The 17,884-nt window shown below is 37.0% G+C and overlaps 1 long non-coding RNA gene across 1 annotated transcript; it reads left to right on the plus strand.

Moving 5' to 3' along the window:
• On the plus strand, positions 1-1,501 carry LOC125203934. Its single transcript, XR_007173467.1, has 3 exons — positions 1-254; positions 692-923; positions 1,326-1,501. It is a non-coding gene; the product is annotated as an uncharacterized LOC125203934 (long non-coding RNA).
• Positions 1,502-17,884: the final 16,383 nt, after the last annotated feature.

Consider the following 17,884-nt stretch of genomic DNA (forward strand, 5'->3'; position numbering starts at 1 on the left):
ACAATCGAGAGAGACCCTAAATTCATGAAATCCCACCGCCTCCGCCTCTACACCGTGAATCGGTGATTTTCAGCCACCACACTTCGAGAATCGGCGATTTTCGGCCACCGCTACGACGTGAATCGGCGATTTGTGCTAATTTCAGGAATTCCGAACGCCTCTACGACGTGAATTCAAAAATTCATCAAACCTACAGCCACTAAACAGCAAAATCAGTCCACAACTACAAGGTTTTAGGTTTTTTCGTTCACAAGGTATGTTGATCGGATTCTGGTTGGTGTTGATCGGAATAGGTATCGAGAATGATACTGTGTTTGTGTATGCAGATTAATGTATGTGTTTATCAATTTTTGTTCCTGTTTCATTGATGCTGCTGCGAGATTTAAGTATTATTCATTCAATTCCTGCCTTGTATAATGTTGATTGGTGTTTGTTTGCTAAATTTATTGTTTGGATCTGAGGCTTTTGTGAGATTTTGGTTAATGTTTTGGAAAACCTAAACGAATGAGCTGCGCTCGGTTAGGAAACCTAGATCAGCGAGCTACTGTAACCAAGCGATGTGCCATAGATTTTTAATCAATTAATCGTGTTTTGTGGATGATTTGGTTGTCGATTAGTTGTTGTATTGTATACACCTGCATTTTTTTGGATGTTGCTTGTTTGATGGACAATATTTGATTGATATTCTTAGTTTAACGCAGCGGGAGAACAATTATAATGGCAAGGAAAAGAATGATAAGGATAGAGTCGGATGAGGAAGAGGCTTAACAGAGCATTAGTAGAAGGAACATGGACGAGGAGGAGGCTAAAGCGAGCCATAGTCGAAGGATATGGATGAGGAAGAGGTTGAACAAAGCGGGAACAGAATGAATGTACAAAGTCTGTACAACACAGTATGAGAGAGAATGAAGCAAGATGTTTAGGTATTGGAACTTAATTTCATACGTAATTTTGCATCATAATGTGCTACATCTTGTTGTATTGTGTTCTATGAATTGCTTTTATGCATCTTGGATTTCTAGATTCATACATTTCATCTTTTACAGTATTGTAGTGCATTATTTTGTGAAGTGTAGACCATTTACTGTATTGTTTGTTCTATATTGTTTATCACCAAACATTGCAGTTCATAATATTCAGTATTGCAGTGCATCATTTGCAGTATGGCAGTGCGTGCAGTGCATTATTTTGTAAAGTGCAGAGCACTTGCAGTATTGCTGGTTTTATAGTGCACTGCATCATTTACAATATTGCAGTATTCTTTATCAATTTTTGTTTTTTAGAGTTGCAGGTTTTTATAATGGAAATACTCTTTTATTTTGTAGTGTTGGAGAACAAGAAATGACCGATAGATGTTGAGAAGATGGTCGTGGACTACCATAAACCATGACCAATGAATGAAATCTTGGTGTTTTTGAACATGAATTCTGATTTGGTTGATGTTTTTTCTTAGTAACTTCTCGTACTGAAACATGGAGGTTATATTTTGGTCTAGACAATGTTGGTGGCATAATTTAAATTGACATTTTTTTGTAAAAGTTGTTTTGATTTCTATTACTTAAAAAATGTTTGCATGCTTAAGATTATATCTAATTAAGGTATACGTCACTAAATTATACAACAATTTGTTATTGGGTGCACTGCGATTCATAAAGCCGTGTACTGCAATCTCGACACAAAATAAATTGTTCGCGTCAACAAACACTAATTACTGAAATAGAATGCAACCTAAGAAATTAGTAAAGTAATAGATTGAAGCAAATAGTGTAGTGTGCAATCGTTTCATTAAACTACATCAGGAACAAAATTATGAAATAATATGTAAACTGCAATATTGGTATAATAACGCTACAATATTGTCCTAATAACATTGCAATATTCAATGAATAACCTTGCAATCATGTAATGTAAAAATTTGTACTTAAAAAGGTTTAAATTACAACAAAATGAACACCAATTCCTACGGTCATGGTGACCCAATTCTCCACATTTTTTACACGATGTAATGATTTTGTTCAACTTCACACCGACGTAATAAGTTGAACAAATAATGTGGTGTGCAATCATTTCATTAAACTACATCAGGAACAAAAATTATTACAATAATATGTAAACTGCAATATTGTCGTAGTAACACTGCAATATTTAATGAATAACACTGCAATCTGGTAGTGTAAAATTTGTGCTTAAAAAGGATTGAAGTAAAACAAAATGAACTAGTTGTTCTGTTTTCTCTTTCGTTTGCTACAATTCATAGAGTCATGGTGAACCAATTCTCCACATTTTTTGTACCGACGTAATGATTTGTTGTTCAACTTTATAGTTTTCCTTGATGGACACCAAACGGCTAGCAAAATCACTTGTCGAACCTCTAGTCTTCACAATTGCTGGTGTATGTACTTCAACAACAACCGACTTTTCGATAAAATAGAAATCTCAGGGATTGTTGTCAAAAGACTCCTCCCAAGAATAAGGATACATGAGCCGGACTGCAATATATAATTAGGTGAACGGCAATATGTGATACATAAAACATCAGTTAATACATACAAAATGCATAATACAAAAACAGAGTATTGCCATAAAATCATAGATTAATGCTCTGCATTACGCCTCATGAAATCGAACATTACTCTTCTACCAATATTGAACATAAACTAGAAACATATTCTACTAAACAAGTACTCATCGAAAAAATCAAATCTAACAAAATCAAAACTACTCTTCAACCAAAATCAAACAACACTCATCAACTAATATTGAACATAAATAGAAACATACTCCTCCAAAAATGATCAATAATCGTCAAAACACACAACAAATCCATCGTGAAAATCTTCCATTAATTAACCATTATTTTGCAGCAAAAAATGTCGATGCTCACCTTATGGAAAAACATCCATATTAAAATTGATGATCGAGTCGCCCATATCCATATGAATTTGTGGAATGAATTGTAGAAACCTATGAACAGAACACGATCTGGAGGTTTCTCGGTTCTCAAATTAGGAGTGAAATTGAAGAATTGCATATTCGAAATCCAATTGCAGAAAATGAATTTTGGAGAAATCGAATTGCTGAATCTGGATTCAAAATCAGATTGGATTTAGGATTGAAACTCGATTTCAATCTACAGAATCTGGATTGAAAATACACATGAATTTGGTTGAATCTAGCGTGAAATTGGAATGAGAAAAAGGATGGAAATTGGAATGAGAAGGAATGAAAATCAACGTGATTTGTGTGAATCACATAAGAATAGGGATTTCCTATTTTACCCCTCAGCATTTTTAATGGGTTCAACATAATTATAATTAGCTGCCACATGGCAGCTTAATAATCACACGATTTCCAGATCGAACGATCTAAAATGGTGGTATGGTGTCATTATAATAAGTGTTGTCATTTTAACACATCCTTATATATATATATATATATATATATATTTATATGTGTTGAACTCACTCCATTTGTTTCCACCTTTTCATCAAGCTTTAGAACATCAGAAGAAAATCTGTAATCAGTAAATATTTTTAGTCTTCATTTCTTATTTAGTGCTTTTATATTTTTTTTGGAGCATAACACTTGAATCTTCAATAAGAATAACACCTACTGCAGCATGTTCTATTACCCAAGTATTCCTTTTAGTAAGCTAACATGCATAGACTTCCCAAAATATATAATTCATAAAATAAACAAATCAAGTCTTAAAACTCCAATAATTACAATTGTTAATGGCTTATTTTAGGAAGTAGTTTCTGCTCCGATTTGCAGAAAGGATTATGAAGATTCCATAAACCCTAGGAAAGATGGAAACCTCCCATTTTATCAACTTTGAAACTGTGGTGACAAAGATTAATATTTTATAGTTATGAATCTTTTGAGGATAAGTAAAAGAGATGAGGGATAAGAGAATAGTGATCTTATCAGCTGTCGGAACCTGTGAGCACGGAGAGGGGCAGGGGCAGCTGCGGTGCGTGACCACCGCATGTAGCGGCGACATCCACCACGCACGGAAGTAGCCGCCCCAGAGCCCAGCGCAGGCGGGAACCATAGCCGTCGCATACAGCGGCGGCGTGTGAGGTGTGGACGGTGGCGTTAGGATGACTGGAAATTTCCGGTGGTGCAGGGTGTGGGCGAAGGGTGGAGAGACCGTCGCTTGTGCATGCACAAGCGGAGAGAGAGAGAGAGAGAGAGAGAGAGAGAGAGAGAGAGGTTGTAGTGATTGTGAATCTAAGAAAGAAAGGCCGAGAAGAAGAAGAAGAAGAGAGATAATGGGAGAGAAAGGGGTGCCGATGGCGTCGCGGGATGTTGGCAGCAACGACAACACTCCTTCTAGAGAGAAGAGAGAGTTTCTTTCTCTTCGTTGGGGGCTAGGGTATGGAAGGATTTGAAGGGAAGACTCCTTTGGCTTTTATGCTGGGGATAGATATTAATCTGGGCTCCATATTTATTTTTTTTTTAATTTTTGGAGTTAGGCTACATGATTAAGTAAATAGAACACCATATAAATCAAATTTGTTTGACTAATCTTTATTTACAAATCCTCAGCCCCAAATTCTTTATTTTCATGATTCATTAGAATTTCAAATACAACTTGATGCAGTTAAAGTTATCTTAGGTCGATAAATTTAATTGTTACATCCTTATGTGCCGGGAGGGTGGCCACCTTCCTCGGTCACTAAACCCGCCATTTGGCTGTCGGTCCACTGTGTACACTAGTCTAAGTAGGGACACCACCTTTGCTCGGACCCGAATTCGATTCATAATATTCTTGGCATAAGCATAACAGATAGACATCTTCACATAAAAATATTTATGACAAGACAACGACATCTTTTTTTAATAATGAACATGAGTTCAGATTTTCATCAAAACTCAGCTCGAAAATAATTTATATTTTTTATGAATTATATATTTTGGGAAGTCTACGCATGTTAGCTTACTAAAAGGAATACTTGGGTTAGTGTACACAGTGGACCGACATCCAAATGACGGGTTTAGTGACCGAGGAAGGTGGCCATCTTCCCGACACAAGAAAGTTATAAGTGACCGTGGTAGAACACCATCTCCACGGCACGAGATGACGGATATGGCGAGGTAACGTAGACTGCGCAGTCAAACATAATTTTAGTAAGCTTCGGCCTTTTAAAGAAAACCCCTGAGTGTTACTGTGATGACTTGGCTACACTTTCATATGTATAATTGTATCTTTCGGCACTGTGTTCATTGAGTACGTATTTACTCAGCCCTGCATGTATTTCTAAATGTGCAAGTTGATAAAATGAAGAGGTGGGAATATGGTGTTGAGAGGAGGAAGTTTTTGGCTGTTTAGACTAAGCCTCTTAGATGTTCATATTTCAATGTATGGATCGTGTTTATCTACTTCCGTTGTGCAAGTTTAGGAACACCAAAACATATTTTGTGCTATTACTCTTACCTTTTGGTATTGTATGAACTCTTACTTAGTATAAAATATCTTGGTGATATTAGTAACCAAGTATTTTTGGGTCGATCTTCCCCCATTTCTTCTCCCCACTCCTTCCCTCCCCCTCCTAGTCACGATTATCTGTATTATGTTATCCTTAGCTAGTAGTGTACACAGAGGAGTGTGGAGAAGAAATGAGGTAATTTTATAGTATGGACTAATTAATTAATCCATGCCGGTTAATTAAGTAATTCCTGAGATGTCGGACGGAGCTTTTAAAATACGAGAATCTAGAAACCTTTCTAAGAGGAGATGAAGAATAATACGAACACACAGAGGATGCATGCATTCTAATTAGATGTTTTCTTGAGTTTGATAAGTTTATTATTTTTTCAAAAAGGGCTTTCTTTTGAAAGCAAGTTAAAAACGAAGTGAGAGTTTTCAAGTTAAGAATATTAAAATAATGAGGTGGGCTTTCTATCCTACATTTTTGTGTAGGCTACTTTTAAATTTTTATGTGCTTAAATTCAAATATGTTGTGTCATGCCGTATTTTGTTTTTAAGGATGTACCACCAAGCACTTCCTTGAGTAAGCTAAAACTTAAAGTTGGACCGATATTTGCATTAGCACAATCAAGTATGAATTTCTGATGGACTAAATCCAAATTGTGGTTCAACTTCATAAAATTCTTATGGCGTTCCTCAACCATCTCGTGATTGTGTTCTTCAACAAAAATTTGTATAACATAACCAACACCCATAAAAAACTTCCAAGACACTTTAGCAAAAAAGCACTTAATAGAAGAACGCTTGTGTTTCACCTCATGTTGTTCATTCTTTCTTTGCTTTGTACCTTCTCGGCTACACACCACATAAATCCAAGTAATGATATCTTTTTCCTTTTTCGATCCTTTTTTACGTGTGTCAAACCCAACATATCGAGCATAATTGTTGTAGAAGTCCAATGCACGATCAAGGGTCATGAAACTTCCAATTTTTGGTTTCAAATCATTAGGGCATTTTGTTACGTAAACCACTGTAAGAAAAATATACTTCACTGTGAGCATAAATACTTCACTTTAATCATGTTTTACTTCATTAAATTGAAAAAGAAGAGAACTTTAAGCATGAATCACAAACACTTCACTCTAGCCACTGTAAGAAAAATATACTTCACTGTTAGCATAAAATAGTTCACTTAATGCATAATATACTTCACTGAAATGATAAAACATATCACTTGAAGCATGGATCACTAACACTTCACTCTAACACTCGAATACTTCACTTTAGTCATGTTTTACTTCACTAAAATGAAAAAGTTGAGCATTATAAGCATGAATCACAGACACTTCACTCTAAACATGGAATACTTCACTCTAATAATGTTTTACTTCACTCTAACCATGAATCACAAACACTTTACTCTAACACTGCAATACTTCAATTTAATTATGTTTTACTTCACTCTAATGCATAATATACTTCACTCTAATGAAAATAGTTCACTAAATGCATAATATACTTCACTATAAACAATATTTACTTCACTATAAAGTATATTTAATACACGATAGTACATATTTACTCACTATAAAGCATATTTACTACACTACAACTCATATTAAGCATATTTATTTCACTGTTCGCCACATATAGTTCCCTCTAATGTTTTTTCACATCATACACAATCTAATCATGCTGAGCAACAACACTTAATTGATAATTACCTTTAGATTCAGTTTCTCCTTCCCCTCTCGATGAAGAGGAATCAGAATCGAAATAATCTTCCGATGAATGTATCGGAATTGAATCCATTTGATAAGGAATCCAGACGTTGCGATGAAGGAATGAACGTGAAGAATGAATCAAATTGCGTTGGTCAATCGTGAGCGAATTTGATCAGTTGTGATGAATTCAATCAGAATCAAATCACGCTGATCAATCCTGAACGAATTCGGGTTGAATAAAACGTAGTTGATCAATCATGAACGAATTGGATCGGAAAGCTAAATTATGTTCAGATTTGAGAAATCGCGCATGAATGTGGTTCAGAAATCTCGCAGTAATTCATGCTTGATTATCGGGAATGAATTTGAATGGGAATCTCATATTTTTGTAAGAAATCCTAAGCTAAATTTGGTTCAGATTTGCGCATGAGTTTGGTAAGATTGGATTCACGATGATGATTATATGTTATTCATTAATTCATGTTGAGATATTGAATTCCCAAAATGCCATTGGACAAGCATTTTTTCTTAAAACTCTAAAAGTTTGTTTAAACTATAAGATTAATTTTGAGTAACAAGAAGTATGGCTGAGATTTGTTCTCTAGTTATATACTCCCTTCGTCTCAAGGAAGATGGCCCCTTCCTTGGGCGCCACAGGATTTTATGCAGTTATATTTTGTGTGTTAAGAGGAGAGAGTAAAGTAAGAAAGAGAGAATAAAGTAGAGATAAAAAGGTGTTTCCATTTTAAGTAATGGGTCATCTTGATTGGGACAAACCAAAAAGGAAAGTGGATCATCTTCAATGGGGCGGAGGGAGTACTTACAATTAGTTAGACCTTGATCACTCCTCATTATATCAATACATATTAATAGTACATCTTTCAAAATTTACTGATTGTAACAAAGAAACTAGAACAAATCATTATAATTAAAATTCATATACTTCCTCCGTCCCACTCTAAGTGAACCATTTTCCTTTTTAGGATGTTCAACTCTAAATTACACATTTCTAAAAGTAGAAACATGACTGTCTCGACTTTTCCCTCTCTCTTACTTTATTATCTCCACTCAACTCACATAACAACACTATATAAAATATCATGTTGAAATAGAAATGCTCCACTTAAAGTGAGAAGGAGGGAGTATACTGTTATAATTTGGTGTGAATAGGTTAAATATGTTATCCGACTCAAATCTCAATAGGTTAAACTCTGACACAACATACACACTTAAAGCATCCACAATAGCGGACATCCTGGCGGACGTTCGACCGGCGAGCAGGTCGTCCGTCCAGGACGTCCACTATTGGGGCGGACGTGCGGTCGACGGACATCCAGGACTGAGAGGTCGTCCGTCTGGGACGTCCAGTATTGGGGCGAACGTCCGGTCGATGGACATCCGAGACGGATGAGAGGTCGTCCGCGGATGTCCGTCGGGATGTCTGTTGTCTCGTTCACTATTGTGGTGACTCAACGGAAGTCCCGACGGACATCCCAATTTTTCATTTTTTAAAATCAAACCTATGTATTTTTTTATTTAAATATGTATCTTTTTTTAAAAAAATAAAATGGTTGCATTTTCCTTGTATTGGTGTCGAAATTTTAATTCCGTAATTGCGCTTTTGTGAATTTTTATTATTTTGCTTGTCCGCTGGGATGTCCTAGTACTTGTCTGCTATTGTGCAGTGGAATGTCTTTATGACGTGACAGTGTAGTGGAATGTCCTTGTGACATGGCAGGAGGTATTTTTGGGATGTCCCTGGGCTTGTCCGCTAGGATGTCCGCCTCTATTGTGGATGCTCTTAACATCCAACGGCCGAGCGACGAGATCTACGTTGAGGTGCCAGATAGCAGCCATTGGGAGCACACAGGGCGAAGCAGGCTTGAATCAGTCATTGGGCTGCTCACACACATTTGGGTCGAAGCCAAGACAGAAATGAACAAGGCCCAATCAAATAGCTCCAACACTCTAAAATAAAAATTGCTCATTAGCAATAACATAAATCCAAAATCATTCATTTATTTTCCATCCAATTGCCATGTTCCGAAATATTATCAAATAAACTCCTCAACAAAACATCTACAAATAGGTCCCCGCATTAGAGCCCATCTCAATAAGAACCAACATCAACTTATTCTTCTCCTTCAACGCCGGCTGCAGCCCAGCCACGTTCTTCTGGCACTGCCTAATCGGCCCACCACACTCCCCCAGCGTCGTCGTCATCAAATTAAACTCACTCCTCCTCGCATTGTACTCCGCCGTCTGCACTTTGCTCAGCACTTTTATGTAACCAATCCGGCACCAATAGTAGCGCTGCCTCACCCCGAGCCGCTTCTCGTCCGCCTCCACCTTCTCGACGAACGCCAGCGTCTCTTTCGTAAAGCTCAGTGTGAGGCTCAGCGTCAGCCTCGCCAGCGCGGCCAGGTCCACGGGCGGCGGGGGGAGGTTCTTGTAGAGGATGCCTTGGCAGAAGGAGTCGTCCCCGGCGTGGGAGCACACTTTCTCGATTAGTTCGTCGGTTTGTTTGTCTCCGAGGGAGGGGCCGAGGAGGGCGACGACGAAGATAGAGAAGAGGGTTTTTTTCATGGTGGTGATTTTGATTTATTAATTTGGTGGTGATTTAGGGTTTAAATAGAGAGTGATTATGAGATTATTTGTATATGATAGTAATTTTCAACGCAACGTCAATGCAATATCAACACAATGTCAACACAGTATAAAATTTCAAGATTTTGATGTCAACATGTTGTCAACCGTTGACACTGTGTTGATATTTTCTATTGCTGTTATTTTGTCATCTGTTGACATTTTTTAGCAGTCCAAATTATAGTTTGAAGTTTGTACAATATTTAGAGTTTGCATTTGATTACAGATTTGTATCATTTATATTCTTTGTGTAACGTTTGATTTCAGTATGTATCCCATTTGTATCATTTATATTCTTTGTGTAACGTTTGATTTCAGTATGTATGAACGATATGGTAAAATGTGTGGATTAATGTCTTAATCATTCTTGATTTTACACTAATATTCTTTATTTTGGATTTGTTATTAATTGCAGGGTAGTATTTGATATGGATCGGCCATATTATAAATGATATTTCCTATTGTTAGTGCAGGGAATCTGATATATTAACAATATATGCTTATTGTGAATGATAGTATTACCTATTGTTGCTGCATGGGATTTTACAGAAATCGGTGTTTCCTAATATTTTGGGCGATTGAATTAACTTAGGATTGTAATGGTATATAGCACTTAATTTTTAAAATGGTGTTGTTGTGTTTTCTTCGATCAGAGATTTTATGTTTTCCCTTGATCCGCTATTTTTCAACTATGATTGGTCATAGTTTTAAGAAATTAAATCTAAGGAAAATTAATAAAAAGATTTAGTGAAATTTGAGTACTGGTATATTAATTTTACAATAAAAATATGAGTGAAATATAATAGTGGAATCAAATACAAATAGTCAAATGAGACATTTAATAGTGGGTGGATTAATTAAAAACATATTTAACATTTGGCAATGAAATATTGACAAAATATACTATTTTTATTACTCTCTCCGTCCGCCATTAAATATTTCATTTTTCCTTTTTTCATCCGTCCGCTAATAAATGTCTCATACTCTCATTTCACTTTTTACTATATTTAGTAAGTGGACCCTACATTCCACTAACTGATTCTACTCACATTTTATTACTACCTCCGTCCACCAAAGTTCGTCTCAATTTGACCCGGCACGGGTTTTAAGAAATGTAATGGAAAATGAGTTGCAAAAGTTAGTGGATTGTGGGTCCTACTTTTATATATTAGTTTTATAATAAAATGTGAGTAGAAATGAGTTAGTGAAATATGGGGTCCATTACCAAAAATGGTAAAAGTGAAATGGGACAAATTTTGGGGGACGGACGGAAATGGAAAACTGGACAAATTTTGGTGGACGGAGGTAGTATAAAACTAAGAGTAAAGGCCAAAATTGGCCTGAACATATGGTCATTTTAGGTTTTTGGTCCTAAACATTATCTTTTGAATTTTGTGGTCCTGAACATATGGAAATTTGATCATTTTGGTCCTCCGTCAACATTTTCATTAAAAACTAACGGTCAATGTCTCGATTTTGACCGAATTTAACTTTTAATTATGATTTATTCTCGACTCACGAATTAAAGGTTAAATCATAATTAAATCTGGCTCCCTCCACCCCGCAAGCATCCCCGCCGACATCTCCTCCCACGAATCCTTCTCGATGTAAATTATCCCTTCCTTCACCGTGCCGCCACTCACATTCACCATGCACAATTTCCCCCTCCATCCCACGACGCCAATTGCATCGCGGCTGAATTTACCTATTCAATTTAATACACAATTGATTGGGGATTAATTTAGATGGATTGAATTAATTTTCATTATTCGTGATGAATGGCTTGAATGAGATAGAAATCGACGCTACCATCTTTGAGAGGCGCCTGCGGGGCACCAGCGGCGGGGAGCGGCGATCTATGGGCCGAGCGTCCAATTTGCGGTGAGCGGATCAAAAATTAGGGGCTGCGATAAGGCGGGGAGGAAGTCATCGTTGGTGGCGGCGAGGACGACGAGCTTGCCGGCGACCTCAACGGATTGGATCGGAATCCAACGCGAGATGAAGGAAGGGTGGCGGAAGAGGAATCGGAGCGGGCAGTGAGGAGGCGGCTAATGATAAAAATGGAGCAGCCAGTGAGGAGACCGGAAGAGGATAAAAATGCCAAATCTTATCAAATTATGCCATGAAAATAGTCACTAGTCGGAATTCAAGCATGCCAATACAATTGTAAAGCAAAGAAATCTAAATATATGATTAAAACACCTTCAATTTCCTTTCAATGCAACCAGAAACAAATTGGATCAAAATCATACCTTTTTCATGGGACGGCCTTTCCCTTTGGCATCATACGTGTCCGATTTTTCCATTGCATTTCTCCCAATCTTGCATTTCTCTCTGTCCTTCCATTTCTTCCCTACTCGTAGGCAACGGCCTCTTCGCCGACGGAAGCCGAGCACGAGACGTCGGCTTAGGCCTCGCGGCGGCGGCAAGTTCCCCGAGTGTCTGGGTCTCTTCTTCTCGCCGGAGAGACTCCAGCATTTCCTCCAGAATAAATTTGGTCAAAATCGGGATTAAACCCTTTGATCGTCAATTTTTAACGGAAATGTTGATTGAGGACCAAAATGATCAAATTTCTATATGTTCAGGACCACAAAATTCAAAAGATAATGTAGAACAAAAACGTAAAATGCCATATGTTCAGGACCAAAATTGGTCTTTACTCTAAAACTAATATATAAAAGTAATTCTCACGTTTCACTAACTACTTTACTCATTTTACTATATAAAATTAAATAATTTCTTAAATTTCGTGTCAGTCAAATATGGAGGGAGATAGTATATTTTGGTGATATGGAGGGTGATAGTATATTTTGCTTTTGAGATATGGATACTTAAATTATTTAAAATTTATTTATTACTTTAATTTGACCGCTGTCGTCTACTGCTAGGATATCTTTTGATTTGTTCTACATTTATTATGACATTGTTTTTATTTAAGTTCTTGAACTACTCTACAATGTAGCTGGTGGATTGCATTAATCAACGTTATTTTCTTTCCTATTTTACTTATTCATAAATTAATACAATTATTCTTTACTAGGTTTTACATTGGTACACGAACACATAATAGTCCACCTGAATCCTCAACCACTGAATTGCATTTCTACTGATTGGGTAAAGGTGAGTTTGAACTTTAAATATTTAACTTCAATATTCATATATATGGCAATACATATACATACCTTTTGGACAGATAATATAGATTGCTTTCACCAAATACATAATAATTTCAAAATTATATCGGATTTTTCAATTCGACTGAAATTTGAATTTTCGTATTTCGATTTTCAAATATTTTGAATCAATTAAGATTTATTTTATTCAAAGTTCAAAATTTTGAATTGGTCTGTATTTGTCAAAATCTGATTTAAAATATGAAGAAAATAGGGTACATATAGTTGTTGACAAATTGACTTGGCTTAGTCTTTTCTCTACATTATTTTCTCTCTTATTTTATTCTATTTTTTTTATTATTCTTCTCTCGAAAAAGGTGCAAAAAAGAAGTGTCGCATTATCACAGAGAGTATAATTTATTTGGTTGATTTAATATATATGTACGCAATTTATGTTTTAATTATCTATAAGAAATTAATAAGTAACCTTCTGTGTTAGAGCTGCATAAAATAATTACGTGCAAAATCTTAATATAGTACTCCATCAGTCCTATAATAGATGTCACACTTCTCTTTTTAATTTATCCCACAAAAGATGTCACATTTTTTTTTAAAGTTCTTTCTCATCTTAATATGAATATATTACTTTCTCTCTCTACCTGACACACAAAACAATATCGTCTCCTAAAATCTCGTATCATTCCCTAAGTATGTCATCTATTATGAGACGGAGGGAGTACTATACTAAGTAAACTTCGTACTAAGGAAAATTAGCATATGAAACAAAGATTCATATTTCAGAAAAAATAGTAGTGTTAATTAAACATAAAACTTAAATATAATCATTACTCCCTCCGTTCTATATCATGCGTATCAGTTTTCCATTTTTATTCCCAGATTAATTGTCTCGCTTTATTTTTATTATTTTAGTAGTGAACTCATATCCACTAACTCATTATCACTCACGTTTTATTATAAAATTAATGTATAAATATATGTTGACCCACTTTCTACTTCTAACTCACATTATATGGAGTATTTTATAAAACTAGTATTGGGTCAAAGAGAAACATTATGGGGATGGAGATAATAATAGAAAAGATAAGGGTTCTATGTACTACTCCTATTTAATACTAGTAAGACAAAGTTGAGGGCTCTGACTAAATCAATATATATTAATGATACGTCTTTGTAGAGGATAGGACTACGCGTCTACGCCTCACTTGTAAGTTTTAAGCCATGGCCATTTAACTTTAATAAAACTTTATATTTATTTTTTTTTTTTTTTTAAAGAATATGGGCTAAACTAAAATTATGATTATAGTTACGGTCCAAATTGATTAAATCATGTAAAATATAATAAGCTCATTGGAACATGACGATTTATATTGCAGAAATGATTTAGAAATCCGATTACTTTTGGGCTCATAAATAAAGGGTCATATTCTAATGCTTATAGCACCCTAATCCAAAATCAAGACCAAATCTCCACCCTTAGATTTTAAAATGAGTGGATGAGATTAAATCTTACGAATCTCAATAAATAGTAGACAAAATATCAACAAAAAAGGGTAATATCGTCATTATGTTATCATATGAAAATTTTCGTGAATGTTTTTTTATATCAACATAGTGTATTACAAATATCAACAATATGACATAAGAATATCAACATTAGTACAAGAAAATATGAACACATATTTATTGAGATTTTTACATGGTTTTATTGAGATTTTTACATGATTTTATTGAGATTTTTTGATGTATTTGTTGATAAAAATCTGGTTATCAACATTTACGAAAACTAAAATAAAAAATATCAAATTTCATCATCCGAACGTCGTCGGAACATATGCAATTGAAATCTCGTTGGAATCCTTATAAAATTATCTTTAATTTGATACTCCATCCGTCCCAAGATAAGTGACTTGTATTCCTTTTTGGGGTGTCCCACTATAAGTGACCTATTTCCATTTTTAGCAAAAAGTTATCTCTCTTACTTTATTCTCCACATACTTTATTCTCTCTTCTCTCCTCTACTTTTCCCTCTCTCATACTTTACTCTTTCCACTTTAACTTATTTAAATACAATTCCTTAAATCCCGTGCCCAAAAGAAGTAGGTCACTTATCTTGGGACGGATGGAGTATATTTTTTGCGAAAAAAATAATTTAAATTGAGAGAGTTACGTAAATTTAAAGTTTTAAGATGATTTTAATGAGAGAGAATTGACATTAATACCCTCTAATTTTATTTATTAATTTTCTTAATTAAAAATATAATCCATGTGGCATTATTTCAACTACTAGATCTTCTAATCTAATGGTTAAGATTTAGTCTTAATTTGAGATTGCTAATTAGTTAGCAATTGATCGCCTCCCCATGGATAAATTCTATAGATATTTTCTAGCTTACATAAATAAATTCTATAGATATTTTCTAGCTTTTTTAGCAAAATTATTTGTACCATGACTGTTTCTGTACGGGATTAGAGTATATGAATTCAACTGCATGACCAAATCAAATCATGGAAACGCACAACACAACAAATTAACGAGTTCTCTAACTATTGTGTTTAAATCCTCAACGTACAATTTTATTAAGAATCTAGATCTAATCATGTTAATTATTTTTATTGCATATCATTAGATAATAACATGAGTTCCTAAATATTTTAACATTCTCACATAATATTATGCAGTTTAAGCGAGTAAATTCAGTTGAATTTGCAAAGTCTTTGAAGTCAACACATGGAGCTATCAATTATTTACTCTATGATAGTATGCAATATTACAATTTATAAATATATAGAACTATCAATCATTAATAACATGACAATTATGGTGAATTGATGTATCTTTATTCTTGGTGTGAACAAATTCATTTAGATTATTTTGAAACTTATTATGGCAAATTTTGTTAATTTCTACGAGATATTATTTTATCTTAGAAGAATACGATTATTTTCGGAAGGTTCGGTAAATTATAAATTTAAAGCATTCACAAAATGTTATGCTATCTGTGGTATAATTTTATTTTATTCCCTATTAGTTTTTTTTAGCAGCTAGCAATCTATAAGAGCATCTCCAGTGGCAATAGGCCAGCTATAAGCCAGCCACAGACTAGCCACTCTCTCTCCCTGCTATGTCATTAGTACTAAAATACCACCTGCCACGTCAGCATTTTAATCAAATGGGTTAGCTTAAGGCCAGCCACAGGCTAGCTGCAATAAAAATAATTCAAAAACAACTACATTTATGGAATTAAATTTACGATAAATTACGGAATTAAATTTACGAGACATATACGGGAAAATTTATTCATTTCATTAAAAAAAAAGGTACAAAGATAAAAAAATACATGATTTAAAAAAAAAAACGGGCTTCCACACACGAGCCTCGCCGCTCTCTACTCCTCATCGTCGCCGCCGCCACCCGGGGTATCTGAGCCCGCGTCTGAGCCCCCCACCAGTGCCCTCGTGGCATCCAAATCCACCTGCATGTTCTCGAGCATTGATTGAAGAAACCTATTCTCCATGGGGTCAGTTGCGGCCCTCCACTCTTGGAAGACCTTGTACATCCGTTCCTCCGTTTTTGACGCGAGAATAAGGTGTACGCGCGTGGGGGGGGGGGCGAGATGACCTTCTGGGGCGATAGGGGGGATCCTCCCCTCGCTGCCCGTTGTGCCCGCTTTTGGCCAACCGGGCGAGGGCGACGAGCAAAGGATGGAGGGGACGGAAACTTCTCGCATCCGGGGGAAGGTCGTGAGATCCGCCGCCGCCATGCCGCCGTATGTCGCCGGAATAGTTCAGCTTCGCTTCTTCGGCCACCCAAAGATCGACTCCCGCCGGAACTTCTCGGAGTCCTCAACACCTGCATAGTACTCCTAGAAGGTGAACTCCTTATAAGTCCCCTTCACGGGGAACTGACTCTCCGCTACCCTCCGGGCGTCCTCCTCAGTCTTCCCACTAGTCATCATGTGGAGGGCGTTGGTGTACAACCCCAAAAAACGGCCGACCGCGGCCCGATGCGTTCCCACCCCCTTCGACACTCCTCCCCGTTGTAGTCCTTTCCGTGCGGGCAGTTCCTCCTGTAGGCTGCTCTAATCTTAGCCCACATGTTGACGATCCGCTGGTTGTTCGCAACCAGCGGATCGTCGCAAACCGACAACCACGCCTTGGCCACGCCGACGTACTCATCCTCCGTCCACTTCCTCCGTGTGGGGGTGTCGTGAACAGCGGGCTGCGACGACTCGCCGACCACCTTGCTCTTCCCCTTGGTCTTCTTCTTCGGCGCGGCCCGACCCGCTGGAACGGGAGTGTCTGGCTCTCCGATATCGATCCTCATCTTATGCAATGACAAAAGGTCATCCGCAGTGAACTGCGTCTCTACTTGGGTCGACGTGTGAGACGAAGCCATCAAAAAATCAAGAGAGGGACGATAGACTATGTCCCCCCCCCCCGGTGACCCTCGCATCCCGGGATGCATACCGGGCTGCATCCCTCCCTGCCATACCGGCATCATCCCCATCATCGCTGCTGCATCCGGGCATACCTCCCCACCCCGGCGTTGCCTGCCCGGTCGCCTGGCCTCGCCCCCCGCCCGGCATCCCCTACTGCATCCCCGCCATCATCCCCAGCAAGCTCGTTTCCAAGGGACGTTAAACCCTTGGCCCATCTCGCCCACCCATCCGGCCCCATCCAGATTCCATGGGTACCGTGGGAGTCGAGATCCGCTCGTCGCTTGGCTGGACTCGTTGTTCTTGTCCGGCGCTCGATGTTGCTCTTGTACGTAAATTTAGAGAGAGAGAAAACTCGTTAAAACAAGTGGTGCAAATGAAAATGAAACTAAAATCGCGTATATATTGTTTTTCAAAAAATTTCAAAAAAAAATGAAAAATGGGCGCTGGCCGATCGCTCGCCGATCGGCACGCCACAATGGCGGCCAGCGCATCGGCGAGCGCCCTCAA

The sequence above is a fragment of the Salvia hispanica genome, chromosome 2, assembly GCF_023119035.1.
Source record: "Salvia hispanica cultivar TCC Black 2014 chromosome 2, UniMelb_Shisp_WGS_1.0, whole genome shotgun sequence".
In the NCBI taxonomy this organism is placed as follows: Eukaryota; Viridiplantae; Streptophyta; class Magnoliopsida; order Lamiales; family Lamiaceae; genus Salvia; species Salvia hispanica.